This window comes from Gorilla gorilla, chromosome 14, assembly GCF_029281585.2.
Source record: "Gorilla gorilla gorilla isolate KB3781 chromosome 14, NHGRI_mGorGor1-v2.1_pri, whole genome shotgun sequence".
NCBI classification, from domain to species: Eukaryota; Metazoa; Chordata; class Mammalia; order Primates; family Hominidae; genus Gorilla; species Gorilla gorilla.
The window spans coordinates 26,140,327-26,154,815 of NC_073238.2; the positions used below are offsets into that span (position 1 = coordinate 26,140,327).

At 42.7% G+C, this 14,489-nt stretch overlaps 1 long non-coding RNA gene across 1 annotated transcript; it reads right to left on the minus strand.

The window, feature by feature from the left end:
- Window positions 1–11,112: 11,112 nt before the first annotated feature.
- On the minus strand, window positions 11,113–12,998 carry LOC109026553 (uncharacterized). The gene is made up of 3 exons (XR_004070097.3): window positions 12,875–12,998; window positions 12,469–12,677; window positions 11,113–11,658 (listed from the first exon to the last, which is right to left on the minus strand). It is a non-coding gene; the product is annotated as an uncharacterized lncRNA (long non-coding RNA).
- Window positions 12,999–14,489: the final 1,491 nt, after the last annotated feature.

Genomic DNA, 14,489 nt, shown 5'->3' on the forward strand with positions numbered 1-14,489 from the left:
TATCTATAATAGTTTCTCCCATATATTTACCTTCCTACAATTTAATGCCTATAGAAGCCCAAGCCCCTTTTCTTTGGTTCCTTCCCCACAATTTATCGTACTTTGTTAAAATGGTAGGTAAGCTCCTAAGTGTAACCACTTCTTTGGATTTTTTTAGTTCTTTCTCTGCAGTTCCCATGCATATAAAAATATTAACAACAAATAAAGTTTGTATGCTCTTCATTCGTTGGTCCATCTTTTGTCAGTTTAATTCACAAATTAAGCTGCAGAACCTAAGAGGATGGAGGAAAAGTTTTCCTTTCTTACAAGATCATGCAGCATCTGCTTCACTTACTGAGGAGCCCTGAGCCACCATGTATAAAATCTGAATACCCGAAGACCCCCATACTGTGAAGAAGCCCGACCACATGGAGAGGCCACATGAAGGTTCTCAAATCAGAACCCCAGCTGAGGTCCCAACCTACAACCAGCATCAACCACCAGAGATGTGAGTAATGATGTTTCCAGTTGATTCCAACCAACAGCCTTTGGGTCACCTCCAGCCTTTGGATCTTTGCATCTGAAATGCCACTCATGACAGAGCAGACACAAGCATTTCTGCTGTGTCCTGTCCAAGTCTCTGACTGATAGAATCTGGGCTTGTTCTAGGCACCTGAGTCTTGAGGTTGTTTGTTACACAGCCTCAGTAACTTGAACAATGGTTATGCAACACTTGAGCTAGACCTTGAAAGATGAATGGGGATTTTTGTCTAGCAAAACTGTTTGGAAAAGGCTTAATATTTTAGGAGAAAAGTTAAAAGGTAAGTGTGGTTAACACATGGGTTGTGGGAGAGAATCAGGAGATGAGATGAAAAAAGTTGATGTAAGAAAGTGTGCTGTATGGTTTAGTGAAAATTATAATATATTTGTTCATCAGCATAGGCAATTTTCTTCCAGACCACTGGCTTTGAAATGATGTATTTTTAAAATTGCAAAGTTTATACCATAGAATTTCTGGAGGCTTCTGAAATTTCAATTGGAGATAAAACAGGACTTCAAAATGTAACTTCTCCTAAATTATGAGCTATGGTTTAACTGATGAGTAATTTTTAGTTTTATTGTTGGTTAAAAACACACTGTCATTCCCATGAGTGCTCGCATCCAGTTTTAGCATGTGTGTGTGTGTTTCATTTTTTGTTTTGTTTTGTTTGCGGTGAGCAGGTTGGTATCAGAGTTATGAATGAGAAGCATTCTTATCAGAATATACTGGATACTAATACATTTTGCATGTAACTTTCTACAGAGGTATTGATTTTAATCAACTTTCAAGATGAAGCACCACATTTGTCAAGGCAGAAGACCCAAATGTGCAATTTTTTCTTAGGGGAAAACTGGCTATAATGAATGTGCTAAAATATGTTAGTTATCTACTAACCTCAACACGCAAGAAAGCACTAGATCATTAGTTTGCCTGGTAAGGGAAAAAACAGCGGTTGTAGCCTGCCCAGCTACAGAAGAAAGTGGAATCAGCAGAACAAGTGGCCTGTGAAGATGCCAGCTTGTGAGAAATGCCTGGCTGACTGTGAACAGGGATATTATTAAATGGATGCATATGATGCATAGCGTAATTATACCACTTATGGCAGAAAAAATCACCATTTTATCAAATGCTCCACTGTGTACATCAAAGATCATGGTATCATCTATCTCTGGGATGCTATGTGAGCTTTGCAGTTCTGGAAGGGCTTCGAGTCAAGTTTTGATTAATTCTTGATGGTTTTATTTGATTATAGAAGTAGAGCTTGAATGTGTGTGTGCGTTTTCCCTTTTTCTTGTAAGAACTGACAATATTGATTAAATTTCCCTTTTAGGAGTGGGAAGCAAGAAGCAAAGTAATTGTCACCGCTTCTTGGAGAAGAATGGCTTATAGTGCTTTGAACATATCGTCTCAAAATAACCTCTTTGGAAGATTAGTGGAAAGAAGCAAAACTGTGAAGACCTTGGTTCACAGTAGCTGTTGATGTTTCTTTTTTTCATTTTGGTATTGATTATAATCGCTTCTTCATAAAGCTCAGATGCAGGGTTTATTTCCAGTTCTTTCACCGTGCTTCTTACCTCAGAGTCAAACCATTGCTATACTCTCCACATAGTTGGATTCCAGTGTTTAAATTGCATGCGTGAGGGGCTCAGATTTGTGACATTGCTTTACACATATTACTGTAAAAAAAAAAACATAACCCAAAATCTAGAGTATATAAGGCTTTGTGCTAAGCAAGCATGGAAAAGAGTTACTTATGGCTTATATCCATGTGTGGACTATGATTGATAGAATTTCCCTTGCAATTGCCAAAGAGAAGTCTACATGGTCTTTGAAGAAACAAATTACCTATGACCCCATGTATTTGCATTTGTGCTCTTCCTAACTACACAGTACAGTCTGAATTTAGCCCCCCAACATAGGGGGATGTTTTAGTGGACAAGCACTTAATTCATTTCAAGGTTTTGAGGATTTATCTTATAAGCACTTACTAAGCACTGGTTATGTCTCAAGGCCAGGGCTGCACCCTGGAGACTCAGGGAAGCACAATACTTGATTTCATGGATCTCATAATCTAGTGCTATGGAAACATTAAAATATTAAAACCACAGTGGAGAAGAGCAGTGGATAGGTCTTAGGGAAGAAGGCTTGTATGAAAGGTGATGCCTGAAATCACACTTAGTCATCTTTACATATGACAATTTTTATGGAAGAATGAAATCTTCAGGATTGAATGATATTTTCATTTTAGCAAACTGGCCATCTCTTTTCTTTGAGCTTATAAACATGGTTGAATGTGTAAAGTAGCGGGACAAGAAAAAAATACCTTTGAGTGACCTTGCTTTATTATGTGAAAAATGACCAACTGGCAGGCAGGAAAGATACATGGCTTACCATGTATCTTTCAATTTTTAGGAGGTACTAAAAAATTCAATGCAGTTACCACATAGAAGCAAGAGCTAGAGAAGTTCTGAGAGAATTTTTAATCTTAGGTCAGACAGCAAGGATGTGAGGCGGCAAAGTTAAATTACACTGAGTTACACTGACATTCACTAGTCTGATAGATACAGAGAGACACAATTACCTTCATTCACACAGAGTTTCCTAGGGCTGCAGGAACAAAGCGCCATAAGCTCGGTGGCTCAAAACATTCGGAAATGGTTCTCTCACAGACTCACAGCCACGGAAGCTCCAAGTCTGAACTCAAGGTGTTGGCAGGGCTGTGTTCCCTCCGGAGGCCCTACGGGAGGGCCCTTCCTCGTCTCCAGCTTCTGGTGGCTTCAAGTGTCCCGTAGTTTGTGACAGCCACACTCCAATCTCTGCCTCTGTCTTCACATGGCCTTCTCTGTGCATCTGTGTGTGTCACATCTTTGTCTGTCTTTGTCTTATAAGGACACTTATTGGATTTAGGGACCACATGGATAATCCAAGATAACCTCATTTCAAAACCCTTAATTTTATAATATTGGCGAGACGTTTGTTTGTTTGTTTGTTTGTTTGTTTTGCAAATAAGGCCGTAGTCACAGGTTCCGGATGGACATATCATTTGAGGGGAGACAATTCAACTCACTATACACACAAACACATGTGTGTATCTATATAGCTGTATAATTGACACCATGAAATCATTAATGAAAACACTGCCCTTTTTTTGAGACAGAGTCTTGCTCTGTCGCCCAGGCTGGAGTGCCATGGCGTGATCTCGGCTCACTGCAACCTCCACCTCCCGGATTCAAGCAATTCTCCTGCCTCAGCCTCCCAAGTAGCTGGGATTACAAGCGCCCGCCACCACGCCTGGCTAATTTTTGTATTTTTAGTAGAGACGGGGGTTTCACCATGTTGGCCAGGCTGGTCTTGATCTCTTGACCTGGTGATCCACCTGCCTTGGCCTCCCAAAGTGCTGGGATTACAGATGTAAGCTACCCCTCCTATATTAAACACTGCCCTTTCTATAGAAAAACTGGTCAAGTACTGGACAGTTTACTACAAAAGAAACAGTAAAGAGATAAAAAATGAAACCTAGGTTCAAAACCATGAATAATGAATCTTGGTTTTAATGATGGTTTCATCAGTGTATGCATATGTCCAAACTTATCAAATTGTACATTAAATATGTGCAGTTTTTAATATTGATTTTACCTCAACAAAGCTATTATAAATACAAATAATAAAAAGTGCAAATAAATTGACAAGATACAAATATATTTAACTATCAAAATGATAGAGATTAAAAAACGGTGCTGCTGGCCATGTGCGGTGGCTCACGCCTGTAATCCCAGCACTTTGGGAGGCCAAAGCGGGTGGATCACCTGAGGTCAGGAGTTCGAGACCAGCCTGGCCAACATGGTGAAATGCCATCTCTATTAAAAATACAAAAATTAGCTGGGCATGATGGTGCACGCCTGTGATCCCAGCTACTTGGGAGGCTGAGGCAGGAGAATCGCTTGAACCTGGGAGGCAGAAGTTGCAGTGAGCTGAGATCAGGCCGCTGTACTCCAGCCTGGGCCACAGAATGAGGCTCCATCTCAAAAAAATGACAGACAAACAAAAAACAGTGCTGTTGAGTGTGCATTGAGACAGGCATTTTCCAACACTGCCTTTCTGGAAGCAGGGAGGAGAGGCACAGAAATTTCAGGAAGGGTAAAGTCTTCATCCTGCAACCATGTTTCTAGGAGTCTAGATAATTCGATATACAGGTAAAGTCACAGCATTTATTTAATCATGTTAATTAGTTATGTAACATATAATAAAATAATATTGTATGTTAATATAATAAATATATTATGCTAATACATTAATATATACACAGTCCTTCTATCTGTTACTAAAGAGAGCTCACGTGACATCAGCAAGGAAACACAGTCCTATCTGTTACTAAAGCAAGCTCATGTGACATCAACAAGGAAACACAGTTAGTCCTTCTATGTGTTACTAAAGCAAGCTCACCTGACATCAACAAGAAAATACACACTTAGTTCTTTGTATCTGTTACTCAAGCGAGCTCATGACATCAACAAGGAAACATACACTTACTCCTTCTGTTACTAAAGGGAGCTCATGTGACATCAACAAGGAAACACACAGTCCTTCTATCTGTTGCTAAAGGGAGCTCATGTGACATCAACAAGGAAACACACTGTTAGTCCTTTGTATCTGTGAGTTGTGCATCTGCTGATTCAAGCAGTCACGAGTCAAAAATATTTGCAAAAAAAGCCCTTTAAACTGTATTGAACATGTACAAAGTTTTTCTTTTTATTATTCTCTAAATGACACAGTGTAACAACGATTTGCATAGCATTTACATTGTAGTAGGTGTTACCAGTAATCTAGAGATGATTTAAAGTATAGGGAGAATGTGCATAGGCTGCGCTGAATACTACACCATTGCATATCAGGGACTTGAGCGTCTAGGGATTCTGGTATCTGGGGGAGGTCCTGGAACCAATTTCTCATGAATACCGACAGATGACTGTATGTTGTATCTTGATGCAATGAATAAACAAAGCAGATAACAGTAACTGACATGGGCTAGAAGGTGAGGGGAAATGAAGGGGTTGCTATTTACATGTTTATATGGGATGAACAGGGCAGACCCCACAGAGGGGATATTTAACAGAAACTGAACGTACGAGAAGCAGTCCTGAGAACTGTAGACCAAGAGAGCTCGTGGTGGCCCTGGGAAGGGGCTTGTCAGATCTCGTGGCCCCTGGGGGCTGGTGACTGTTAGCTGCTGGCCAACAGCCAGCTGCCGCCCTGAAATCTGCCACTGTCAGCCGGTAACCCAGCATGGCAGAGTATAAAGGCAGGCCTGCTGCAAGGAGATGAAGGACCCCTCTGCTGGGCAGCCTGGGCTGGAGGGTTCTACTACCAGCCTTGCCAAAAGTTTCTCAGAATTGCACTGCATTTTAAGACTTTGCCTGCTCAGCCCCCTGCAGCCCCTTCTCATTTTCCTCCACATGCACTTCTCCCAAATAATCTCTTGAGTGGCAAATACCATTCCGGTGTTTGCTGCTCCAAGAACCCAGATGTACACAGTGTTCCAGCAGAGGCTGCACAAATACAGTGGCCCCGAGGAGCTTGGCATTTTCGAGGAGCATCAAGGAGGCCAGTGTGGCATTCATGGAAAGGACAGAGGGAGAGTGGGAGATGAGGTCAGAAATGTACTTGAAGTCCTTGCCGAAGAAAAATCGTTGACTTGCTTATTATAAAACCCTTTTTGTTAAGGAAGAAATAAAAACTGTTAACCAATGGCATCTGTATCCATTACAGAATTTAAAGGAAGGGCATCATACAGCCAGTACCTTACAATCTTCCCATTAGCGGCATTCAACACATCTGTCTAGGTGGTAAACCTAAGTGGCCCAGTTCTGGGCCATTAAATTTTGATGTAACCCATTAAGGAAACGTACGGCCTTAGTTCAAAGGGCTGTTGCCATTGTGTCTGTGAGAGCGGTGCTGCAGAGTGCATTTTATGCAAATCTCATAGATTTTAATGAGTGATCCTGCTTAATAAGCTAGTTAGACCATTTGGGCATTTACTTGAGAGTGACCACAAATGCCTTTTTCTGAAACCATTTCACAGTGCTAACATTTAACTGAAATAGCAGTTAACACAGAGCCAGGCACACAGTGAGCACTAAGAGTGTTACGTTACTGATGACAGGGATGAAGAACAGGAGTCTTACCAGGTGTGTCAGTCTCGATGCTCCTGAATGACCCAGACAAAAAGGGACTAGAAACTTTCTTTTCAGGAGTTTGTGGCTTAGATCCTTGTTTCACCACAAAGCATGAGCTTGACACAGCCTGGACTTGACAGCACTTTCCACAGGGCACTTAAAAATACTTTTACCTCCTCTCTTTTACCTCCATAAACCATGACAGGTCTTTGCTCAGCCTCTGATAAGCAAAAGATTAGAAAATCCCTTTAAACTTCAGAAACAGAGCAATGCTCAGTCAGGCGATAAAAGCTGCAGAAATTGCTCTTGAATATTATCACTGTGTATCAATTGAAGTCAGATGAAGAGCTGCACATTCATCCAAAGTTCTTTTCATACGAATTAGATGCTCTTCAAAGGTGTAATTACCATTTAAAAATGACTTTGGAGTGCAGGATACACAATAGATTTTTAATGTCTTTTAATTTCTTTCGATGTTTCTCATATTTCATTAGTACGTTCTTATTTTACCAATGAGTCACAGGACTTTCAAGGACTTTCCCTCTCCCACAGTTAAAATGCTAAACAGAAGCTAAGCTCACGTGAAAAACTTGTCTCAATAACCAGAGAAAGACTATACTAATTACAATTTGGATTGCGTGGATTATCAATTTGTCCGATACTCCGTTTGCCTCCACCTTGAGGAGAGAACTATTTCCAGCCCCAGAGTCAAGCTGCCTCATTGCACGGAAGAGGGAGTAAAATGAGAAGCCTGGTGATGTGCTTATTGTCACAATTTGTGGTACAGCTGACACTTAGACTACATCTGCCCTTGAAGCTCAACCTCTTTGCCCTACTCCTGTGGTGTTTCTTGGCATCTGGTATCATTTCAAAAGGATAAGAATGACATAGAGAAGGTTTCTCATTGCTAAGCATGGAGTAGGAATATTTTAGTGAAATGTGTAAGTTTTGGGGCAGAAGTAAAAACACCCCATCTGCTCTTCCACACTTGGAGAGAGCAGCACACAAAGCAGCAACTTGGCTCTGGGCGGCAGCTGGCTGAGGTCTCGTGGTCTGGAGGACAGCCCCTGGCTTTCGCATCATCCATGTCTTGCCATTTCTCTTTGGATAAGGCACAAATGTCTGAAGATATCCTCCAGGCCTGAGGACCTGCTCCTATTCTATCCAGTCTCGTCTTTCATGAGCCACTGTGCTTCAGCCACTGCTTTTCCTTCCACCCCTTTGTCTTTCCTTTTTCCCAGGTATAAGGCCTTTGCACTTTCTAAACCCTCTAACCTGGAACACTGTTTCTTCTATTTATCTCAATAACTCCAACCCCTTCTTTATACCCTATTTCAAGCACTGCTCCCCAGGAAAGCTCTCCCTGCCCTCTGCCCAGCCCGGGGCCTGTGATTATGGGTCTTCGCAGCACCAAGGGCCTCCCCTTCACTGTACACATGGGTTGCATGTTTCTACTTGTGCATGCAAATATTTGATTCAGGTCTACATCCTCCAGCCCCCTTACAGAATATACTGCTAAGGGCAGGTATGGGGTCTGGTTTTGCCCACCCCTGCATCTCCATAACATAGCACAGTGCCTGACACAGAGAAAGGAGAAGGTGCTCCATGAACATTTCCTGACCCAATCCCTGACCAAATTCTCTAGAAGGGTTGCTGTGCTCTCATTGCATAGACATGCTGCAGGAGCACTCTGCTGTTCTCCAGAATTCTGGCTCTCCATCTCAAAATGATTCTGTGAGTGGCTGCGTAATGCATCCTGACCAAAGAGTCAGGAGCCCTGCAATCCTTCAACACTTCTGCAATTAATGAGCTTTCAGACACAGGGCAAACCATTTAACGTCTCTATGTCTTCTTATATGTAAAATTGGATTTTTAATATCAGCTTTATTTACCTTACCGAGTTATTCTTCTATAACAAGAACATTAAGAGCCTGGCTTGTATTCGTTTGAGTGAGAGATTGTTGGTGTGAAAAGCATTGGTTATAGGCAGTTTCTTACTTCTACACACAGTGGATTCCTGCACATGTGTTTCAAAGTTGAATAACAAAGAATAATGAGGGAGACATTTCCAGAGAACTAAAAATACATTCTAAAATTCCTAATAGTGGTTAATTATGTGCTGCCTCCCTCAGACCCATGAGGCAGGTGAGACCTTCAAATGCACGCAGCACAGGGGGCCACCAGCCGTCCTGGGGATGAGAAAGGTGACCCGAGCACCTCCTCTTCCTGGCCTGACCACTCCTCTGCCCACTGCTGCAGCGGCCACAGCATTTCCACGTCTTTAGGAAGATTTGGGTGGCTGGAAATCGACATCCAGATATCAGGAAAAGCAGTTCTATCTTCTTGCCATCTGTGGTAAATTGTAAATGTGACCCCAAATGTTTACTGTTTCCTTTTTCTCCAGCCTTTGCCATGTAATTTTATAGAGGTCACCAAGTTTGACATTGGGCTTAGCCCTGTGAATTAGTCTAGGTTCTCCAGAAAAACAGAAACAATAGGATAGGTGTGTATACATATAAAATAATATTGTTCATCATATTATTTTTATTTATTTATTTTTTGAGACAGAGTCTTGCTCTGTCACCAGGCTGGCATGCAGTGGCATGATCTCTGTTCACAGTAACCTCCGCCTGCCAGGTTCAAGTGATTCTCCTGCCTCAGCCTCCCGAGTAGCTGCGACTACAGGCGCCCGCCACTACGCCCCGTTAATTTTTGTATTTTTAGTACAGACGGGGTTTCACCATGTTTGCCAGGATGGTCTCGATCTCCTGACCTTGTAATCTGCCCACCTTGGTCTCCCAAAATGCTGGGATTACAGGTGTGAGCCACTGCACCCGGCCTATAATACTATTTTATAAATATATACCATATGAAATTGGCTCACATGATTATGAAAACAGAAGTCTCAAGATAGATATGCATTTGCAAACTGCAGACCTAGGAAAGCTGATGGGCTAATTCTAGTCCAAATGCTGGTGGGCTTCCAAGGGAAAATCTGATGTTTCAGTTCAGGTCCACAGGCAGAAACACAAAACACAAAACCCAATGCCTGGGTTCACAGCAGTCCAAGCAGAAAGAGTTCCCTCTGACTTGCTCCTTTCAGGCCTGCAGCTGACTGGCTGAGGCCCAGCCACATCGGGTGGGGCGGGGGGGACAACCTGCTATGCTCAGTCTGCCAATGTAAATGCTAATCTCATTTGCAATCACCCTCCCAGACAGACCCAGAATAATGTTGAAACAAATTTCTGGGTACCCTGTGGCCCAGTCAAGTTGACACATACAATTAACCATCCCACCACGAGATTTGCTGTGGCCAGTGGGATGTTCACAGATGAGATGCCAGCAGAGCCTTGAAAGACTCCAGACCCATCAGGCCACCCAGGTAGTCACTTGGGAATGCACGCTGATGGAGGTGCTTTCGTGGCCACTATGGCAGGCGAAGGGAGTGTGGTGTCCCCTGTGCTGGTCCTTTGCAGGAGGTGACACACGCCACTTCCACTCATGCTTCCTGCCCGACATGCATGAACAGACTGTCTGCACAAGGTGGGGTGTTCCAACCAACTTCTGCAGATCTTGTAATTGATGATTTGACATCCACTAATCACAGGGCCAAACTAACGGCCAAAGGTGTCTACATCACCCTTCAGTCCCACTTTTGAGGTAGCATAAAAGTCATATCACAAACCCTCCAGCCACAAACAAATCCGTGACTTGTTTCCTGCCGAATAAGGGCTGTCCCTACTTTGTGACTTCTCCCCTCTGTGTTCATGGAGGCTTCGATCCATGCTTCCTGTACTCCTGCCTCCTGCCCAATCCTGGCGCTGCCTGGGCAGCCCTGTGTGGCATGCCAATGCTCCTTTTTGTTAGGAACTGTAAGAAACAAGCTCTTATTTCAAAGGCAGTTGTTCCTGTCTGTGTCTATCACTTTACCATACCTGAATTAAACAAATCCTGAACTCAAATCGTAAAACATGGGGAATGCAAGCATATTATATGAGCAGAAGGAGTGGATATCTGTGGACAGTCCTGACGGCTCAGACCCTTAGTTCCCACAGTGTTCTGAGCATGCCAGCTGATCTCTGCTGACACTGACTTCCGTCCCTGGCAGGATAGGAGGTTATGGTTGTTGAGTGTAGTCATTCCTTAACCACTTTGCTATCCTGCCTTATTATTGTCAATAAACACTATAACATATGCTAAATTTTAGCATTCTGTGAAATGAGAAAGGGTGTATGATAGATATTGTTTCTAAGGCGGAAACCGAGACAGCAAGATCTTACTGCACCATTCTGTGGCTTCCCAGCGCCAAGTCATTCTGATGACCCAGGTCTCACACTGGCACCTTTAGAAAACCATGGTGCCAGGAAGCTAAAATCTTATTTGAATCCAAATAAAAGATATATTCAGACTGCTAGTGGCTCATGACCTGAAGTCTAAGGTTTATTCGGAATTGGCAGAGATAGCACTGGTAAATATATATGCTTTTTTAAAATGAAGGGTCCAAAAATACGACATTTCCCTAAGCATTAAGTCAAACTGAGAAATTTGTACCAGTGATTTGGAGCCTGGGGGTAATGAGGCAAAAACTTCATGAGCTTATTCCGGGACCCCCACCTGAGTCAAGGCCTCAAAGCCTTAAGGATACAAATTTCCAGTGGCGGCTTGTTGCCAATAACAGAAAAGGCAGAATCATGAGCAAGCCGGCTGTCTGCCCACCGAAGAGAGTGCTCGCAAATGCTTGGCAACACTCCCCGCCTGTGTGACTCCCTCTTTCAGCCTGGAGGGCTTTCCACGTTCACAGTGTGCATCCTCTTGACATTAAAGACATTATCCCAGGGCGCTTACCCTGAGCAAAGCTTCCTCTTCTCAGCTCCTACAGTTTGGCTGATGCTGCTCAAGAGTCCCCCACAGTCCTGGCATCTGGTTTCCTTCTGGGAGGCATCTGCCCTGCTGAAAGACAAGAGGCTGTAGAAAGAACAGATAGAACAGGATCCCTGGGGCTCTGATTCTTAAGGGAAAGCAACATGGCCTTGGCTGGTGGATCGGCTAACAAGAGGCTTAAATAGAGGCCCTGTTGCTCCCTACAAGAAGTTTGGACACACTGTGATGAGGCATTTGAAAGAAAACCTTCCGAGTACACTGCGAATCTGTATCATAAACAAAAGAAGCCTTTGGTATGCCCTGTGTGCCCCCTGCACAGTGCACTCAGTACATAACTACAGACTGTTCTGCAAAAAAATGAAACAACTGGAATTTTTAATATCATGTCTGAGATTTCCTGTGAGAACATGGTGTACACGTTCTACTAAATTCAAGGTGCAATTTTCCTCTAATTGTTTTCAATAGTTCCTTCCACTGTTAGCATCTTTCAGAAAAATATCAGCACATTGCTTTCCCTAGAGGGAATAGAAGAGAATAAAATCCCATGATTTAATCTTTAAAAAGTTGAGAAACAAAAGTCAAAAACATCCAAATTTAATGCTGCCTTTTCTAGCTTATGCATGTTACGTTAATATCTAAATGATGTCCAGAAGTATTTACTTGTGTCATATTTACAAAACTGGCTGACAGATTTTAAGAAACTTGTTTTGGCTTTTGTTATTAATGTTCTCAGGAACACTTGACATGAAAGTTCTGGTTTTCTATAAAACAGAGTTTTGACATTTTTGGAGAAACTTAAAATAGATCTACTAGGTTCTGGTGAATTCAGAATATTCAAAGGACATAAAGCATGACTGATGAGGAGCATAGGATTTTGTGCCTCAGAGCACTTACCATTGATTAAAGGCCTTTAGGTTGGATTCTGACCTGGAGATAGTGTCCACTGACTTCACGGCAGTCTCTCTTCTGCAAATAGGGGTAGTGCTTTTCCTCATCCTTATGGAAATGATATAGTGGGATGTGAAAACATGTGGTTTCCCCCGTGAAGTTCTAAACATTCCAAAAGTGTCATTTACTCACTAGATCCTTAATAGATCTTCCTTCTAATATGGATTTAAAAAAAAAAAATTTAGATCACTCTTGCTTTCATGATTTGAGAAGGTGTTACTTAGAGAAATAAGGCAAAAGGAAAACTTTAAGATTGACATTTGTCTAGGGTGCCTCAAACATTTCTAGAACACTAGATAGATTATCACTCGATCTCTTGTTTTGAAAGCAAATTGGTTTCTAGAAGACCCACTTTGATGATGAGACCTGTGGAGGTTTTCATCGCAGATGTTTATTTACACGGAGAAGAACCCCTGAACACGGTGACCAGATGAAAGGCAGCTCAGGGCTGAGCTCTCGGGACTCAGCTCTGCCATCAGCCACCAGCCACATTTTCCTCTGAGTTTATGAAAATGATGCACCCTTGCACTCAATGCTACAGTTCTTGAGTCAGCATTGTGCAAGTTGATTATCCAAATTGGTCCATTCTTGTCATACCCAACTAAATCAGAGAAGAGGGGTCTGAGTAAAAGGCACTCAGGGTACATAACGTCACTCTAGAAATGCTGTTGTCTGCAAGTCCCGTGGCTGAAACTGCCTGTTGTAACCAGAGACCACTTTCATCTGTAGCAGGTGAGATAACAACTGCAAATCAAGGACTAGTTTTGCCCACCACAGTCACCCACCAATCAGACCTTACCAGCCCCCAAAACTTTGCTAATATCAAAGAACTTTCTCACAGGACCACAAAGGAACAGTCCTCTTTTTCCACCTTCGGACCACCCTGTCTGCCTCTATATTGTGAATTGCAATTCTTTCTTCCTAAATATTAAATTTAGAGACTCATCTCTACATTTTTAATTTGCTTTAGAGAAGGTCAAGCAGACACTTGCCAAACCCTGTGGTTTCTTTGTCACTGTGTGGCTGGGTTCGTTCCTCTTCATTTTGTCCTCACTCACAGCTTCCTTTGTCTGAAGCTTCCTTCTCACTGACCCGCTTACCTCGGGTGGCTTCTCTTCTGTTGTATCTTAAGAGGTAGCTGCTGCAAGTCTTTCTTAATTCACTGGGGAATAATGGCAGCCTCTCCAGGCCTTCTGTGTCAAGACCTCAGTCCTGGTTGGCTGCAAAGCTCCTCACCCAGCCCTGCCAGATAGTCTTGTTTTGCTTTCTTCTTCTAGTCTTCAAATCCCACTCTGATTTTGAGATTCTTTTGTTAAAACCCAGCAGCAAGGATGGTGGAGCGTGCATTGGGTGTTTGGGTGGCAGGACAGCTGGTTTCTAGTCTTGGGTTGGAAAATACCAAACAATTTGGCTTTGGGGAAATGACTCCCCTTTTTGGTGTGACGGATTATTTCTAGTAAATTGTAATGAAGAGATTTCATATCAGTCAACAGAAGTGGTTCTGAGCATGATCACTAAGTGCGAGCGGGAGTCACAGGGCCTCAAGGCTTATCTCCTCCAGGGCAGTTTTATCTCTGCCCCAGGAAGGAAGTATGTGGTAATATATTTCCTGGTCTGGCTGCTGGTCGGAAGTTGTGAGGGTGATTGCCAAATGAATTCTCTATATGTAATCCAGATATCAACTGGCATTTCCTGCTCCTGTGATCTAGATTAGAGAGGCCTAGCAAGCAGGCCACTTGCCGTAGGTGCCGAGTTTATGGTCCGCATCACTTTTTTATGTAGGCTGAACCTGGCCCACATGACATCTGCCCAGATATAAAATTCCACCTCTTCCTTGATTTCCACCTAAAATGTCACTCACCTGAGGCAAGGATCCATGGAGATTTGAAGGAGACATGTGAGAGTACGCTTCAGAAAGGCACGTGCTCCTAGTAAATGTTAAATACTGAGATTCTTAAATGTTTCCT